Source organism: Rana temporaria, chromosome 1 (genome assembly GCF_905171775.1).
Source record: "Rana temporaria chromosome 1, aRanTem1.1, whole genome shotgun sequence".
In the NCBI taxonomy this organism is placed as follows: domain Eukaryota; kingdom Metazoa; phylum Chordata; class Amphibia; order Anura; family Ranidae; genus Rana; species Rana temporaria.
Window position 1 is genome coordinate 382,639,020 of NC_053489.1, and position 17,511 is coordinate 382,656,530.

At 44.0% G+C, this 17,511-nt stretch overlaps 1 protein-coding gene across 1 annotated transcript in view; it reads left to right on the plus strand.

The window, feature by feature from the left end:
* Positions 1–17,511, plus strand: part of SEMA6B (semaphorin 6B) — a 1,705,299-nt gene that overhangs the window by 97,305 nt on the left and 1,590,483 nt on the right. The window lies entirely within an intron of this gene.

Genomic DNA, 17,511 nt, shown 5'->3' on the forward strand with positions numbered 1-17,511 from the left:
CGGGTGAAGCCTTAATTAGGCGCATGAACCAGCGCAGCAGCCGGCGCATTGAAAGTAATATGTAAAGCCGCGCCAAACTCCCTATAGAAGTCTATGGGAGAAATCAAAAGTGTTCATTTTAAAGGCTAATCTGCAAGTTTTGTCCTAAAAAGTGTTTGGGGACCTCAGTCCTGCCCCAGGGAACATGTATCAATGCTTTTTTTACTTTTTAAAACGGCCGTTTTTTCGGGAGCAGTGAAATTAATAATGCTTAAAGTGAAACAATAAAAGTGAAATATTCCTTTAAATTTCGTACCTGGGGGGGTGTAATGTCAGCATGTGAAATAGCGCATTTTTACCGCACTTAGAACTGTCTCTGCAAAAAATGACATTCTGAAGGAAAAAAGCCATTTAAAATTCACACGCGGCTATAATGAATTGTCGGCTCCCGGCAATTCTAAAGGGATTCATTCATAAAGGAAAAAAAAAATGTATGGGGGTCCCCCAAATTAAATTACCAGGCCCTTCAGGTCTGATATGGATATTAAGGGAAACCCCGCCGTAAAAACCCCCAAAAAAAAGACGTGCGGTTCCCGGCAAATATCCATACCAGGCCCTTCAGGTCTGATGTGGATTTTAAGGGGAACTCCACCCCAAATTAAAAAAAAAATGGCGTGGAGTCCCCCTAAAAATCCACACCAGACCCTTATCCAAGCACGTTAACCTGGCCGGCCGCAGAAAAGAGGGGGGGACAGAGTGCGGCCCCCCCCCTCTCCTGAACTGTACCAGGCCACATGCCCTCAACATGGGGAGGATGTCCCCATGTTGATGGTGACAAGGGCCTCATCCCCACAACCCTTGCCCGGTGGTTGTGGGGGGCTTATCAGAATCTGGAAGACCCCTTTAACAAAGGGGACCCCCAGATCCTGCCCCCCCTATGTGAAATGGTAATGGGGTACATTGTACCTCTACCATTTCACCCCCAAAAAAATGTCAAAGTGTTAAAAATGATAGTAGCCGGTTTTTGACAAATCTTTTAATAAAATCTTCTTTTCTTCTTCCATTCGGGTTTCTTCCGCTGCTTCTTTCTTGGGTCTTCTCGTCCACATCTTGCCTGACGTCTTCTTCTATCTTCTCCGTCCGTCCTTCAGCCTTGTCGTCTGCCCGGTGTCTTCTCCTATCTTCTTCTCCTTCCGTCGGCCTCCTCGTCCGCATCTTGTGTCTTCTCCTGTCTTCTTCTCGGTCCGCCAGCCTTCTCCTCCACCTCTTTTTCTTCCCCGGACGCATCGCTTGAAATTGAATTAGCCGCTCCTGGGACCCGCCCCCCTCTGACGCCACAAGTAAACTCGAGCGCAGCACCCAGAAGATCAAGAAGATGTGGACGAGAAGGTCGACGGACAGAGAAGAAGATGGGAGAAGACTGCAAGATGTGGACGAGGAGACCCAAGAAAGAAGCAGAGGAAGAAACCCGAATGAAAGAAGGACCAGCGGTAAGAAGATTTTATTAAAAGAATTGTCAAAAACCGGCTACTGTCATTTTTAACACTTTTGTCACTTTTTTTGGGGGTGAAATGGTAGAGGTACAATGTACCCCATTACCATTTCACACAGGGGGGGGGCGGGATCTGGGGGTCCCCTTTGTTAACCACTTAAAGACCTTAGGTGTTTTTCAGATTTGGTGTTTGCAAGACTAAAACAGTTTTTTCTGCTAGAAAATTACTTAAAACCCCCAAACATTATATATTTTTTTCTAACACCCTAGAGAATAAAATGGCGGTCATCGCAATACTTTTTGTCACACCGTATTTGCGCAGCGGTCTTACAAGCGCACTTTTTTTGGAAAAAATTCACTTTTTTTAATTAAAAAATAAGACAACAATAAATTTGGCCCAATTTTTTTATATATTGTGAAAGATAATGTTACGCCGAGTAAAATGATACCCAACATGTCACGCTTTAAAATTGCGCCCATTCGTGGCATGGTGTCAAACTTTTACCCTTAAAAATCTAGATAGGCGATGTTTAAAAAATTCTATAAGTTGCATTTTTTGAGCTACAGAGTAGCTCTAGGGCTATAATTATTGCTCTCGCTCTAACGATCGCGGCGATACCTCACTTGTGTGATTTGAACACCGTTTTCATATGCGGGCGCTACTTGCGTGTGCGTTCGCTTCTGCGCGCGAGCTCGTCGGGACAGGGCGCTTTAAACAAAATTTTTTTTTGTTTTCTTATTAATTTTTATTGATTTTATTATTTTTTACACTAAGATATTAAAAAAAAAAAGATCACTTTTATTCCTATTACAAGGAATGTAAACATCCCTTGTAATAGAAAAAAGCATGATAGGTCCTCTTAAATACGAGATCTGGGGTCAAAAAGACCTCAGATCTCATATTTAGGCTTAAATGCAAGAAAAAAAAAAAAAAAAGGAAAATTTGTCATTTAAAAAAATGACAAAAAAAAAATTGTCTCTTTAAGAGGCTGGGCAGGACTGACGTTTTGACGTCACTTCCGCCCAGCAGAGCTATGAGGACGGGTGGGGGCCATCTTGCCCTCACTCAAGTCCTCACTCTCCAGGCGGCAGCATCGGATCTCCTCCGCCGCTACCGCCGGCTCCGGTAAGCGGCGGAGGGCGCGGAAAAGCGGCGGGAGGGGGGGGCCCCCTCTCCCGCCACCGATAACGGCGATCTCGCGGCGAATCCGCCGCGGAGACCGCTGTTATCGTTTACACGGCCGCCCGCTGAAAACATGGATATCTCAGTTGTGGCAGCAGCTGCTGCCGTTACTGAGATATCCATGTTTAAAAAGAGGACGTACATTTACTATACGCGGGTCTTTAAGTGGTTAATATCCATTCCAGACCTGAAGGGCCTGGTAATTTAATTTGGGGGGACCCCCATACATTTTTTTTTTTTTTTTTAGTTTTAATGAGCAACGCCTGTATTCTTTATAGCCATGAGTACTTTAAAATTACTTTTTTTTTTTTTCACTTCAGAAATGACATCTTGTACAGGGACAGTTCTAAGCACGGGAAACATGCGTGTAAACCCCCTCCCCCCTGTATGAAATTTAAAGGAATATTTAACTTTTATTATTTTACTTTCACCACTTCCATACCGCGCCTATTCTGGCACTTCTCTCCTTCATGTAAAAATTATATTTTGTTCCTGTGAAATTACTCAGGACCCCCAAACATTATATATAATTTTTTAGCAGACACCCTAGGGAATAAAGTGGCGGTCATTTTTTATTTGATTTCCAACGGTATTTGCGCAATCATTTTTCTAACGCCTTATTTTTTTGGCCCAAAAAAAAAAACACGGTCCATGAATTAAAAAATAACAAAACCGTAAAGTTAGCCCAATTTTTAGGGATAATGTGAAAGATGATGTTACACCGAGTAAATAGATACCTAACTTGTCACGCTTTACTGTAATATTGTACACACTCAGGGAATGGCGCCAAACTTCGGGGACATAAAAATATCCATAGGCGCTGCTTGTTTTTTTTTATACAGGTGACCAGTTCAGAGTTACAGAGGAGGTCTAGGGCTAGAATTATTGCTTTCGCTCTAACGCATGCGTCAATACCTCACATGTGTGGTTTGAATGGTGTTTACATATGTGGGGACTTGCATGCATATTCGCTTCTCAGTGCGAGCTTCTAGGGACAGGGTTTTTTTTTTTTTTTTTTTTTTAGCTCATATTTTTCTGCTTGCACTTTTTTGTCACTTTTTTGATTTTGGATCACTTTTCTTCCTATTACAAGGAATGTAAACATCCCTTGTAATAGGACTAGTGTGTGACAGGTCCTCTTTATGGAGAGAGGCGGGGTCAATAAGGCTGGAAAGCATGGTGTTGAAAAAAAAAAAAAAAAAAGATCTCATGCTTTCAGCTGCAATCATGTTCGTTCAGCACAGTGGTGTAGTGTATAGCACTTTGACCTAGCAGCAAAAGGGTCGCTGGTTCGAATCCTGCCCGTGACACCATCTGCATGGAGTTTGCATGTTCTCCCTGTGCCTGCGTGGGTTTCCTCCCACACTATAAAAACATGCTGTAAATCGGATCAGGTCTAAATAAGCCCTAATATGCAGTAGTATATTTAGGTTTTGTGCTGCCCTAGGCCTGACTACATTTCTGCACCTCCTAATAGAAAAATGACCCACCCCTTCCTGTCAAAGCCACACCCTGTTTTTGTATCACCCGCCCAGGAATTTTCAGGGCACACACACACACACTAGTTCTGGGGGGGGAGGGGGTTACTGGACTCCCTTAATTTGCATAGTTTTTCTCTCACTTCCTGTTTGGCTATGGGGCAGGAAGTGAAGGCAAATCTCCCCAATTGGACACAGATAATACAAAATAAACTGACAGGGCCTATAACCCTCCCTCACTCTATCCAAAATTAAAGAAAATAAAAAGTGTTGATTATAGTTCTAGTCAGGGGCGGACTGACCATTGAGTCACTCGGGCACTGCCCGAGGGCCCCATGCCACTAGGGGGCCCCATCAGGGTTGCCAGGCTCAGTAAAACCAGGGACAGTATGTAAAAATCTGTGTTTTTTTTTTTAGATCTGTCCCTGATATGTCCGAAACTGACATGCTTTTAATGTGAATATCCCAAGATTTTAGCTGCCCTGCCTCTGCACTGCCTCCTGGCGTGGTGGCCATCTGTAAGCCAGAGGGGCCCCATAATCTTCTATTGCCCGGGGGCCCCATGAGTTGTCAGTCCGCCCCTGGTTCTAGTTTAAGCACAAATTTCATAGAGTTTTATTGAGAGGCCTAAGAAAATATAACCATGCCAATAGGCCAGGATACAGCGTTGCTAATATGTATGAATGTGTGTGTTAGAGCACCCCACAAACACCACCCAATGTTAACTAAAAAAGTATTAATTTGCAAATAAGTATTATCTGCTCATTTTTTGGGGGATGTCTGCACCCCTGATAGTGACAACATTTGTGAGGTGTCTTCACCCTTTCTAATTCAAATTCATTCACTTCCTGTCACATAGCCAAACAGGAAGTGAGGGTAAAACCTTACTAATATCTTTTCTTGGGGACACAGAGATCAATCTAAATAGTTTCCCATTATGTAAATTGCACTCTAGCATTTTGCTGTGTACACCCCAAATTATTAGGGATCTTGGACTTTGGGGTCCATTTACTAAAGGCAAATCCACTTTGCACTACAAGTGCAAAGCAAGGAAGAAAACAAAACAACTTTGCTTCTACAGGATTGGATGTTAAAACCATCAGTGCTTCCTCTCTGATTTTCAGCAACTATGCTTGTACTTGCAGAGTGGCTTTGCCTTTACTAAACGCCAAACTAAATAATCATTTGGGGCAGGGATCCTCAAACTACGACCCTCCAGCTGTTGTAGAACTACACATCCCATGAGGCCTTGTAATGCACTGACATTCACAGACATGACTAGGCATGATGGGAATTGTAGTTCCTGAACAACTGGAGGGCCGTAGTTTGAAGACCCATGATTTGGGGTGTACACAGCAGTGCTGGAGTGCAATTTGCTTAATGGGGACACTAGTTAGATTGACCTGTGTCCCCAAGAAAAGACACTGGTAGGGTTTTAACCTCACTTCCTGTTCAGCTGTGTGACAGGAAGTGAAGCCAATTTTAAGAAAAGGGACACAAAGCTCAACCCCAAAAAAAACACAAGCAGGGGTTCTAACACTCACTTGGCTTCCCTCAAACACCCACAATTAGAATAGGATTGCCTTGCGCTAGATTTAAGCACAGTGCTGTAAATCAGCACGTCAAGCCTGTCCACCAATAGCAAACCCCCCCCCCCCACAGGCCATGTTTTCAGGTTTTCCTTCATCTTGCACATGTGCTTTAAAAGACAGTCTGGACAGCAATTCTTGATAAGAGAAATCCACAAAACATGTCCTGTCGGGGATACTTGAGGGCTGAGGACCACTGCAGAAAAAAGAAAATACTTACCAGTTTGTCTTTAATTTCCTCGAGATTAAACATGGCAAACATTTCATACCTACACACCAGGAAAGAAGCTTAGACAAAAATCACACATAATTTGTTAGGCCCAAACCGATTTCAGCTGCAGCTGTCAAAATATGTAGCATGAAAAAGTAACAAAAGACAAACTTCAAAATTTTAAAGTAATTTTTATTGGTCAACAAAACAAGGAAAGCAAAAAAAGACAAACAAACACACACAAAAATACATTTCAAAAATCTAAATAAACAGGTTTAACGTCGCAACATCTTCACACATTTTTCATAAAATAAGGCCACAGAGACAAAATACATCAAAGTGAACATCATTTAAAAATAAACAAAAACCATTGGCAAAATAAGAAAAAACATGCAACAAACCACATTTACATAGTTACATAGTTAGTTACATAGTTAGTCAGGTTGAAAAAAAGACACAAATCCATCCAGTTCAACCACAAAAAATAAAAAAACAAAATAAAAAACACAGTAAAATCCTATACACCCAACTCCATACCCACAGTTGATCCAGAGGAAGGCAAAAAACCCCAGCAGAGCATGATCCAATTTGCTACAGCAGGGGAAAAAATTCCTTCCTGATCCCCAGAGAGGCAATCGGATTTACCCTGGATCAACTTTACCTACAAATCTTAGTACTCAGTTATATTCTGTACATTTAGGAAAGAATCCAGGCCTTTCTTAAAGCAATCTACTGAGCTGGCCAGAACCACCTCTGGAGGGAGTCTGTTCCACATTTTCACAGCTCTTACTGTGAAAAAACCTTTCCGTATTTGGAGGTGAAATCTCTTTTCCTCTAGACGTAAAGAGTGCCCCCTTGTCCTCAGTGTTGACCGTAAAGTGAATAACTCAACACCAAGTTCACTGTATGGACCTCTTATATATTTGTACATGTTGATCATATCCCCCCTTATTCTCCTTCTCAAGAGTGAATAAATTCAGTTCCTCTAATCTTTCCTCATAGCTGAGCTCCTCCATGCCTCTTATCAGTTTGGTTGCCCTTCTCTGCACTTTCTCCAGTTCTCCGATGTCCTTTTTGAGAACTGGTGCCCAAAACTGAACTGCATATTCCAGATGAGGTCTTACTAATGATTTGTACAGGGGCAAAATGATATCTCTGTCTCTGGAGTCCATACCTCTCTTAATACAAGAAAGGACTTTGCTCGCTTTGGAAACCGCAGCTTGGCATTGCATGCCATTATTGAGCTTATGATCAACTAAAACCCCCAGATCCTTCTCCACTACAGATCCCCCCAGTTGTACTCCCCCTAGTATGTATGATGCATGCATATTCTTAGTCCCCAAGTGCATAACTTTACATTTATCTACATTAAACCTCATCTGCCACTTAGTCGCCCAATTAGACAGAGCATTGAGGTCGGCTTGTAAATTGGAGACATCCTGCAAGGACGTTATTCCACTGCATAGCTTGGTGTCATCTGCAAAGACAGAAATGTTACTTTTGATCTCAGACCCAATATCATTTATAAATATATTGAAAAGTAAGGGTCCCAGCACTGAACCTTGGGGTACACCACTGATAACCTTGGACCATTCAGAGTAAGAATCATTAACCACGACTCTCTGAATTCTGTCTTTCAGCCAGTTTTCTATCCATTTACAAACTGATATATCCAATCCTGTAGACCTTACCTTACACATGAGCCGTGTGTGCGGAACTGTATCGAACGCTTTTGCAAAATCCAAATATATCACGTCCACAGCCACGCCTCTGTCCAGGGTTTTACTTACCTCTTCATAAAAGGAAATCAGGTTTGTCTGACAACTTCTTCTGTCTTTCATGAATCCATGTTGTCTGCTGCTTAAATAGTTTTTTTCCAGCAAGAACTCATCCATGTGGTCTTTTATTAAACGTTCCAGTATCTTCCCAACTATAGAAGTTAAACTAACAGGTCTATAGTTACTTGGTAAAGACTTTGTTCCCTTTTTATATATGGGCACCACATTGGCCCTGCCACATAGGTTTTATTTTTAGCCTTTTAAACTTATTGCCCATGGGAACATACTTTGCAGTGAGGTTCCACACAGTCTTTTTGAAGAATTCCCATTTCTGTTCTGTGTTCAGCTGTGCCAATAGTCCCTCCCAGTCCAAGTCCTGGAGAGCAGCCTTCATCCTTTGAAAATTTGCTCTCTTAAAATTTAGTGTTTTAATATTTCCTGTATGTATTTCTTGCTTATAGTTAACATTAAATGAAATCCTGTTATGATCACTGCTACCCAGGTGTTCCTTTATCTGAACATTAGTAATAAGCTCTGCATGGTTTGAGATTATCAGGTCCAACAGGGCATCATTCCTAGTTGGGGCCTCAATAAACTGCACCATAAAATTGTCCTGCAATAGGTTTTTAAATTTTTGTCCTTTAACTGTCCCAGAAGTGCCATTAATCCAGTCAATTTCTGGGTAGTTAAAATCCCCCATTATTATCACCGTCCCAGACCTTGCAGCCCTTTCCATCTGTGCAAGGAGCTGAGTCTCCATCTCCTCATTAACATTGGGTGGTTTATAACAAACTCCAATGATTAATTTTGAACTACGCACATCTGTATGCAGTTCCACCCATAATGCTTCAGCCTCATCACACACTCCATCAACCAGGTTCTCTTTCACGCTTGCTTTGAGGTCACTTCTCACATAGGGTAAAAAGGAAAGGTGGAGGGGTCTGTCTCTGTCTTTCCGAAAGAGAGCATAGCCAGGAATATTAATAGCCCAGTCATGTGAGGATTGAAGCCAAGTTACGCAAGTCCCGCCCACATATATAAACATCGTTCAAACCACACATGTGAGGTATTGACGCGTGCGTTAGAGCGAGAGCAATACTTTTAGCACTAGACCTTCTTTGTAACTATAAACTATAAAGGTATCTATTTACTCGGTGTAACATCATCTTTCACATTATCACCAAAAATTGGGCTAACTTTAGTGTTTTGTGAATTTTTAACCACTTGAGCCCGGACCATATTGCTGGTCAATGACCGGGCCAGTTTTTGTGATTCGGCACGGCGTCGCTTTAACTGACAATTGCGCAGTCGTGCGACGTGGCTCCCAAACAAAATTGGCAACCTTTTTTTTCCCCCCACAAATAGATTATTAAATGTGCGTGTTCAATTCTGTCTTTAACACCTCCCCTTCAGGCTGGAAAGCATCAGATCAGGGAAAAAAAAGCTCTCATGCCATTGCAGCTTGGTTCCTACATGTGTGATGAACTGAGTCTGCTCAAACACTTAGAAAAAAATTATCCTTTCTTTTTAAAAGGTGAAAAACACTTGGATGCTCATAGAGCGTGGTTTAAGTTAATAACAGGTGTGCGCAATTACAAGCTCACCCAAACTAGAGACTGCAATTTGTTCATGTGATTTCAATTGCTTCATTACTAGCACTGTTATAAAAAGCATGGATCGATCATTCCTCAGCTGCCCTCAGAAGGGGCAGGCTGGCAGAAATTCTGTTGCTAAACACAAATGTGGTTTGTTGCATGGTTTTTTTTATTTTGCCAATGGTTTTTGTTTTTAAGTGATGTTCACTTTGATGTATTTGTCTATGCGGCCTTATTTTATGAAAAATGTGTCAAGATGTTGTGAGGTTAAAACTATGTTTATTTTGATTATTGAAATGTATTTTTGTTTGTGTTTGTTTGTCTTTTTTTGCTTTCCTTGTTTTGTTGACCAATAAAAATTACTTTAAAATTTGGAAGTTTGTTTTTTGTTACTTTTTCATGCTATATTTTGACAGCTGCAGCTGAAATAGGTTTGGGCCTAACAAATTATGTGTGATTTTTGTCTAAGCTTCTTTCCTGGTGTGTAGGCATGAAATGTTTGCCATGTTTAATCTCGAGGAAATTAAAGACAAACTGGTAAGTATTCTTTTTTTCTGCAGTGGTCCTCAGCCCTCAAGTACCCCCGACAGGACCTGTTTTGTGGATTTCTCTTATCAAGAATTGCTGTCCAGACTGTCTTTTAAAGCACATGTGCAAGATGAAGTAAAACCTGCAAACATGGGCCGTGGTGGTGGGGGGGGGGGTGTTTGCTATTGGTGGACAGGCTTGACATGCTGATTTACAGCACTGTGCTTAAATCTAGCGCAAGTCAATCCTATTCTAATTGTGGGTATTTGAGGGAAGCCAAGTGACTGTAAGGCTGCATTCACATCTAGACGGACGAAATCGCGGCGTTTTGTCGCCGCAAATCGCGGTAAAAATAGCGGCGTTTTGTACCGCGATTTGCGGCGACAAAACGCGGGTATTGTCCGCCTAGATGTGTCCCAAGATGACCCCCTCTATGGAGATGATTGCCATCTCCTAGCCGAACGCTCGAAGACGCCTGAAAAAAAGGTCCGGGACCTTTTTTCACGCCGCAGGCGTCCGGCGTTCGGCGTGGATATGTGAACCATCTCCATAGAGGGACATGTATTTCCAGCCCTCTGGCGGCAGAGGCGTAGCGCTACAGGCGTAAAAAAGCCTAGATGTGAATGGGGTCTTAGAACCCCTGCTTTGTGTTTTTTTTTTTGGGTTGAGCTTTGTGTCCCTTTTCTTAAAATTGGCTTCACTTCCTGTCACACAGCTGAACAGGAAGTGAGGTTAAAACCCTACCAGTGTCTTTTCTTGGGGACACAGGTCAATCTAACTAGTGTCCCCATTAAGCAAATTGCACTCCAGCACTGCTGTGTACACCCCAAATCATGGGTCTTCAAACTACGGCCCTCCAGTTGTTCAGGAACTACAATTCCCATCATGCCTAGTCATGTCTGTGAATGTCAGTGCATTACAAGGCCTCATGGGATGTGTAGTTCTACAACAGGTGGAGGGCCGTAGTTTGAGGATCCCTGCCCCAAATGATTATTTAGTTTGGGGTTTAGTAAAGGCAAAGCCACTCTGCAGTACAAGCATAGTTGCTGAAAATCAGAGAGGAAGCACTGATGGTTTTAACATCCAATCCTGTAGAAGCAAAGTTGTTTTGTTTTCTTCCTTGCTTTGCACTTGTAGTGCAAAGTGGATTTGCCTTTAGTAAATGGACCCCAAAGTCCAAGATCCCTAATAATTTGGGGTGTACACAGCAAAATGCTAGAGTGCAATTTACATAATGGGAAACTATTTAGATTGATCTCTGTGTCCCCAAGAAAAGATATTAGTAAGGTTTTACCCTCACTTCCTGTTTGGCTATGTGGCAGGAAGTGAATGAATTAGAAAGGGTGAAGACACCTCACAAATGTTGTCACTATCAGGGGTGCAGACATCCCCAAAAAAATGAGCAGATAATACTTATTTGCAAATTAATAATTTTTTAGTTAACATTGGGTGGGGTGCTCTAACACACACATTCATACATATTAGCCACGCTGTATCCTGGCCTATTGGCATGGTTATATTTTCTTAGGCCTCTCAATAAAACTCTATGAAATTTGTGCTTAAACTAGAACCAGGGGCGGACTGACAACTCATGGGGCCCCCGGGCAATAGAAGATTATGGGGCCCCTCTGGCTTACAGATGGCCACCACGCCAGGAGGCAGTGCAGAGGCGGGGCAGCTAAAATCTTGGGATATTCACATTAAAAGCATGTCAGTTTCGGACATATCAGGGACAGATCTAAAAAAATAAAAGATTTTTACATACTGTCCCTCGTTTTACTGAGCCTGGCAACCCTGATGATGGGGGCCCCCTAGTGGCATGTGGCCCTTGGGCAGTGCCCGAGTGACTCAATGGTCAGTCCGCCCCTGACTAGAACTATAATCAACACTTTTTATTTTCTTTAATTTTGGATAGAGTGAGGGAGGGTTATAGGCCCTGTCAGTTTATTTTGTATTATCTGTGTCCAATTGGGGAGATTTGCCTTCACTTCCTGCCCCATAGCCAAACAGGAAGTGAGAGAAAAACTATGCAAATTAAGGGAGTCCAGTAACCCCCTCCCCCCCCAGAACTAGTGTGTGTGTGCCCTGAAAATTCCTGGGCGGGTGATACAAAAACAGGGTGTGGCTTTGACAGGAAGGGGTGGGTCATTTTTCTATTAGGAGGTGCAGAAATGTAGTCAGGCCTAGGGCAGCACAAAACCTAAATATACTACTGCATATTAGGGCTTATTTAGACCGTATCCGATGTACAGCATGTTTTCATAGTGTGGGAGGAAACCCACGCAGGCACAGGGAGAACATGCAAACTCCATGCAGATGGTGTCACGGGCAGGATTCGAACCAGCGACCCTTTTGCTGCTAGGTCAAAGTGCTATACACTACACCACTGTGCTGAACGAACATGATTGCAGCTGAAAGCATGAGATCTTTTTTTTATTTCCAATACCATGCTTTCCAGCCTTATTGACCCCGCCTCTCTCCATAAAGAGGACCTGTCACACACTAGTCCTATTACAAAAGATGTTTACATTGCTTGTAATAGGAAGAAAAGTGATCCGAAATCAAAAAAAGTGACAAAAAAGTGAAAGAAGAAAAATATGAGCTAAAAAACACAAAAAAATAAACGTCCCTGTCCCTAGAAGCTCGCACTCAGAAGCGAATATGCATGTAAGTCCCCACATATGTAAACACCATTCAAACCACACATGTGAGGTATTGACGCATGCGTTAGAGCGAGAGCAATAATTCTAGCCCTAGACTTCCTCTGTAACTCTGAACTGGTCACCTGTAAAAAAAAAAAACAAGCATCGCCTATGGATATTTTTATGTCCCGAAGTTTGGCACCATTCCATGATTGTGTGACAAGTCGGTATCTATTTACTCGGTGTAACATCATCTTTCACATTATCCATAAAAATTGGGCTAACTTTACTGTTTGGTTATTTTTAAAATTCATGGACCGTGTTTTTTTTTTTTTTTGGGCAAAAAAAAAATGGCGTTAGAATAATTATTGCGCAAATGCCGTTGGAAATCAAATAAAAAATGTCCGCCACTTTATTCCCTAGGGTGTCTGCTAAAAAATGATATATAATGTTTGGGGGTCCTGAGTAATTTCCCAGGAACAAAATATAATTTTTACATGAAGGAGAGAAGTGCCAGAATAGGCGCGGTATGGAAGTGGTTAAAGTGAAATATTCCTTTAAATTTCATACAGGGGGGAGGGGGGGGTACACGCATGTTTCCCGTGCTTAGAACTGTCCCTGTACAAGATGTCATTTCTGAAGTGAAAAAAAGTAAGTTTAAAGTACTCATGGCTATAAAGAATACAGGCGTTGCTCATTAAAACTAAAAAAAAAAAAAAAAAAAAAAAAAAAATGTATGGGGGTCCCCCCCAAATTAAATTACCAGGCCCTTCAGGTCTGGAATGGATATTAAGGGGAACCCCGCCGTAAAAACCAAAAAAAATGGCGTGAAGTCCCACTAAAAATCCACACCAGACCCTTATCCGAGCACGTTAACCTGGCCGCCCGCAGAAAAGAGGGGGGGACAGAGTGCGGCCCCCCCTCTCCTGAACCGTACCAGGCCACATGCCCTCAACATGGGGAGGATGTACCCATGTTGATGGGGACAAGGGCCTCATCCCCACAACCCTTGCCCGGTGGTTGTGGGGGCCTGCGGGCGGGGGGCTTAACAGAATCTGGAAGACCCCTTTAACAAAGGGGACCCCCAGATCCTGGCCCCCCCTGTGTGAAATGGTAATGGGGTACATTGTACCCCTACCATTTTCCAAAAATAAGTGACAAAAGTGTGAAAAATGACAGTAGCCGGTTTTTGACAATTCCTTTAATAAAATCTTCTTTCCGCGGTTCCTTCTTCTTCTTTCATTCAGGTTTCTTCCTCTGCTTCTTTCTTGGGTCTTCTCGTCCACATCTTGCCGTCTTCTCCCATCTTCTTCTCTGTCCGTCGACCTTCTCGTCCCGCATCTTCTTCATCTTCTGGGCGCTGCGCTTGAAATTGTAGATCCCGCCGTGTTCCCGCTCCTGGGACCCGCCCCCCTCTGACGCCACAGGTTAACTCATCTGCAAGTCCGCGTGTGGCATATGTGCGTCAGAGGGGGGCGGGGTCACATGAGTGTGACACGGCGGGAACTTCAATTGGAAGCTGCGGCGGCTTCTTCTCCGGACGGCGCGCTTGAAATCGAATTCCCCGCCGTGTGACGCTCTGTGACCCCGCCCCCTCTGACGCACATGACCTTCTAAGGAGTTTACTTGTGGCGTCAGAGGGGGGCGGGTCCCAGGAGCGGAACACGGCAACCAATTCAAATTCAAGCGCTGGGTCCGGGGAAGAAAAAGATGTGGACGAGAAGGCTGGCGGACCGAGAAGAAGACAGGAGAAGACACAAGATGCGGACGAGGAGGCCGACGGAAGGAGAAGAAGATAGGAGAAGACACCGGGCAGACGAGGAGGCTGAAGGACGGAGAAGACAGGAGAAGACACCGGGCAGACAAGGAGGCTGAAGGACGGAGAAGACAGGAGAAGACACCGGGCAGACGAGGAGGCTGAAGGACGGACGGAGAAGATAGAAGAAGACGTCGGGCAAGATGTGAACGAGAAGACCCAAGAAATAAGCAGCGAAAGAAACCCGAATGGAAGAAGAAAAGAAGATTTTAATAAAAGATTTGTCAAAAACCGGCTACTGTCATTTTTAACACTTTTGACATTTTTTTGGGGTGAAATGGTAGAGGTACAATGTACCCCACTACCAATTAACATAGGGGGGGGCCAGGATCTGGGGGTCCCCTTTGTTAAAGGGGTCTTCCAGATTCTGATAAGCCCCCCACCCGCAGACCCCCACAACCACCGGGCAAGGGTTGTGGGGATGAGGCCCTTGTCCCCATCAACATGGGGACATCCTCCCCATGTTGAGGGCATGTGGCCTGGTGCGGTTCAGGAGAGGGGGGGCCGCACTCTGTCCCCCTCTTTTCTGCGGCCGGCCAGGTTAACGTGCTCGGATAAGGGTCTGGTGTGGATTTTTAGGGGGACTCCACGCCATTTTTTTTTAAATTTGGGGTGGAGTTCCCCTTAAAATCCACACCAGACCTGAAGGGCCTGGTATGGATATTTGCCGGGAACCGCACGTCTTTTTTTTTTTTTTTTTTTACGGCGGGGTTCCCCTTCATATCCATATCAGACCTAAAGGGCCTGGTAATTTAATTTGGGGGAACCCCTACACATTTTTTTTTTTGTTTTATGAATTAATCCTGTCAGAATTGTCAGAGCCGATAATTCATTATAGCCGCGTGTGAATTTTAAATGGCTTTTTTTCCTTCTGAATGTCACTTTGTGCAGGGGCAGTTCTAAGTGCCGGAAAAATGCGCTATTTCACATGCTGACATTTCCACCCCCCCAGGTACGAAATTTAAAAGGAATATTTCACTTTTATTGTTTCACTTTAAGAATTATTAATTTCACTGCTCCCGAAAAAAACGGCCGTTTAAAAAAAAAAAAAAAAAACATTGATACATGTCCCCTGGGGCAGGACTGAGGTCCCCAAACACTTTTTAGGACAAAACTTGCAGATTAGCCTTTAATAATAACACTTTTGATTTCTCCCATAGACTTCTATAGGGAGATCGGCGCGGCTTTACATATTACTTTCAATGCGCCGGCTGCTACGCTGGTTCATGCGCCTAATTAAGGCTTCACCCGGAGTACTAATTAACGCATGAACCAGCGCAGCGCACAGAGCATAGTAAATCAGCCCCATTGTGTTTTTGAAATGGTGGAGCTTTTTTCAAGCCTGTTCTTTAGTGTTCACTGAAGAGAGTTGAATCTGGAGCCTGTTTACAATTGGTTGGGAGTTTAACCCTTGTATCACGAAGAGGTAATGGTGCAACCCAGTTGTTAGACTCAATCTGGACAAATTCTTTGTCCATTATTTTGATGAACTCTCTGTCTTCAACTGACAAGGCTATTTTGTTGTCATCACTTGTAGTACAAAACACTGTGGTACCTAGATTGTCATCACAAAGGATAGGCATGACATCAGGTACTTGAATGATGCCAAGAGGCTTCTCTTTTACTTCATAATGACGAGGGCACTGTTTGAAGTGGGATGCATGTCCATTTCCTAACATGTAAGTTTTGAAGGAGTGGATCTCGGATGACGTACGCATTCTATCCAAGCATACGTTGCCCGCGATTATCCAGCCTAGATCAAGTTTTTGTGCGTAAGGGGCATACTCTGAGAATGTCTCTTCCTAGCAAGACCAAGATTTCAGCATTCATGTCCATTGCAGGAATCTCATTAACAAGGTGTCTTAAGTGAGGATGGTGATATGCAGCCTCTGGAGTAGGAATTTTTTCCCTTTTCGTCTGGTATCTGGTCACACTCAACTAATGTTGGTAGGGGTATGCCCTCTCCCTTATTGATATGAGAGACCATGAACCCATCGGCCCTTCTGCCGAAAGTCTCATCACGACCAGAACAGGTTCTGAGAGTATACGGTGATGCATGTCCCTCTGTACCAAAGATCTCAAATACTTTAGGCTTAACCAGGGATCTGTTGCTCTGTTCATCTATTATGGCATACATCTTAATGGCTTCCTCAGGTTGACCCTTTTGGGTATATCTTGACTAGTCATATCTTAGTACAGCATTTGTGATCTAAGCCTTCTCCACAGATTTCTGTGCATGAAGAGGAAACATTAGCTGTGGCTGGAGCATGACCTTGTTGCCAGGGCTGGTGCAAGGATTTTTGACACCCTAGGCAAAACCTAATTTTGCCGCCCCCCCCATTAGCTCCACCCCTTTTGCCCTGCCCATGTATGCGGCGGGGGTGGAGTTTTTTTGTGTCACCTCTCCACCTATTTCCTCAGCCACCTGCGCCTCTGGAACCGGCCTGAAGACAAGGAGTGGCAATACAGCACCCCTTTGCAATACAGTGCCTGCTTTACATCACAGACCTCTTTGCATCCAAGTTCCCCAATGTCATCAATTACCTCTTTCCCCCATTACATCAGTGTCCTCAGCCTCATTCCTTGAACCTCAGTCCCCTCCACAGCCCCTCTCTCTGTATACCAGTCTCCTCCACAGCCCCTCTCCCTGTATAATAGTCTCCTCCACACAGCTGCCCCCCTCCCTGTATAATAGTCTCCTCCACAGCTGCCCCCTCCCTGTATAATAGTCTCCTCCACACAGCTGCCCCTCTCCCTGTATAATAGTCTCCTCCACACAGCTGCCCCTCTCCCTGTATAATAGTCTCCTCCACACAGCTGCCCCTCTCCCTGTATGATAGTCTCCTCCACACAGCTGCCCCCTCCCTGTATAACAGTCTCCTCCACAGCCCCTCACCCTGCATACCAGTCCCCTCCACTTCCCCTCACCCTGCATACCAGTCCCCTCCACAGCCCCTCTCTCTGTATACCAGTCTCCTCCACAGCCCCTCTCCCTGTATAATAGTCTCCTCCACACAGCTGCCCCCTCCCTGTATAACAGTCTCCTCCACAGCCCCTCACCCTGTATACCAGTCCCCTCCACAGCCCCTCTCCCTGTATAATAGTCTCCTCCACACAGCTGCCCCTCTCCCTGTATAACAGTCTCCTCCACACAGCTGCCCCCTCCCTGTATAACAGTCTCCTCCACACAGCTGCCCCCTCCCTGTATAATAGTCTCCTC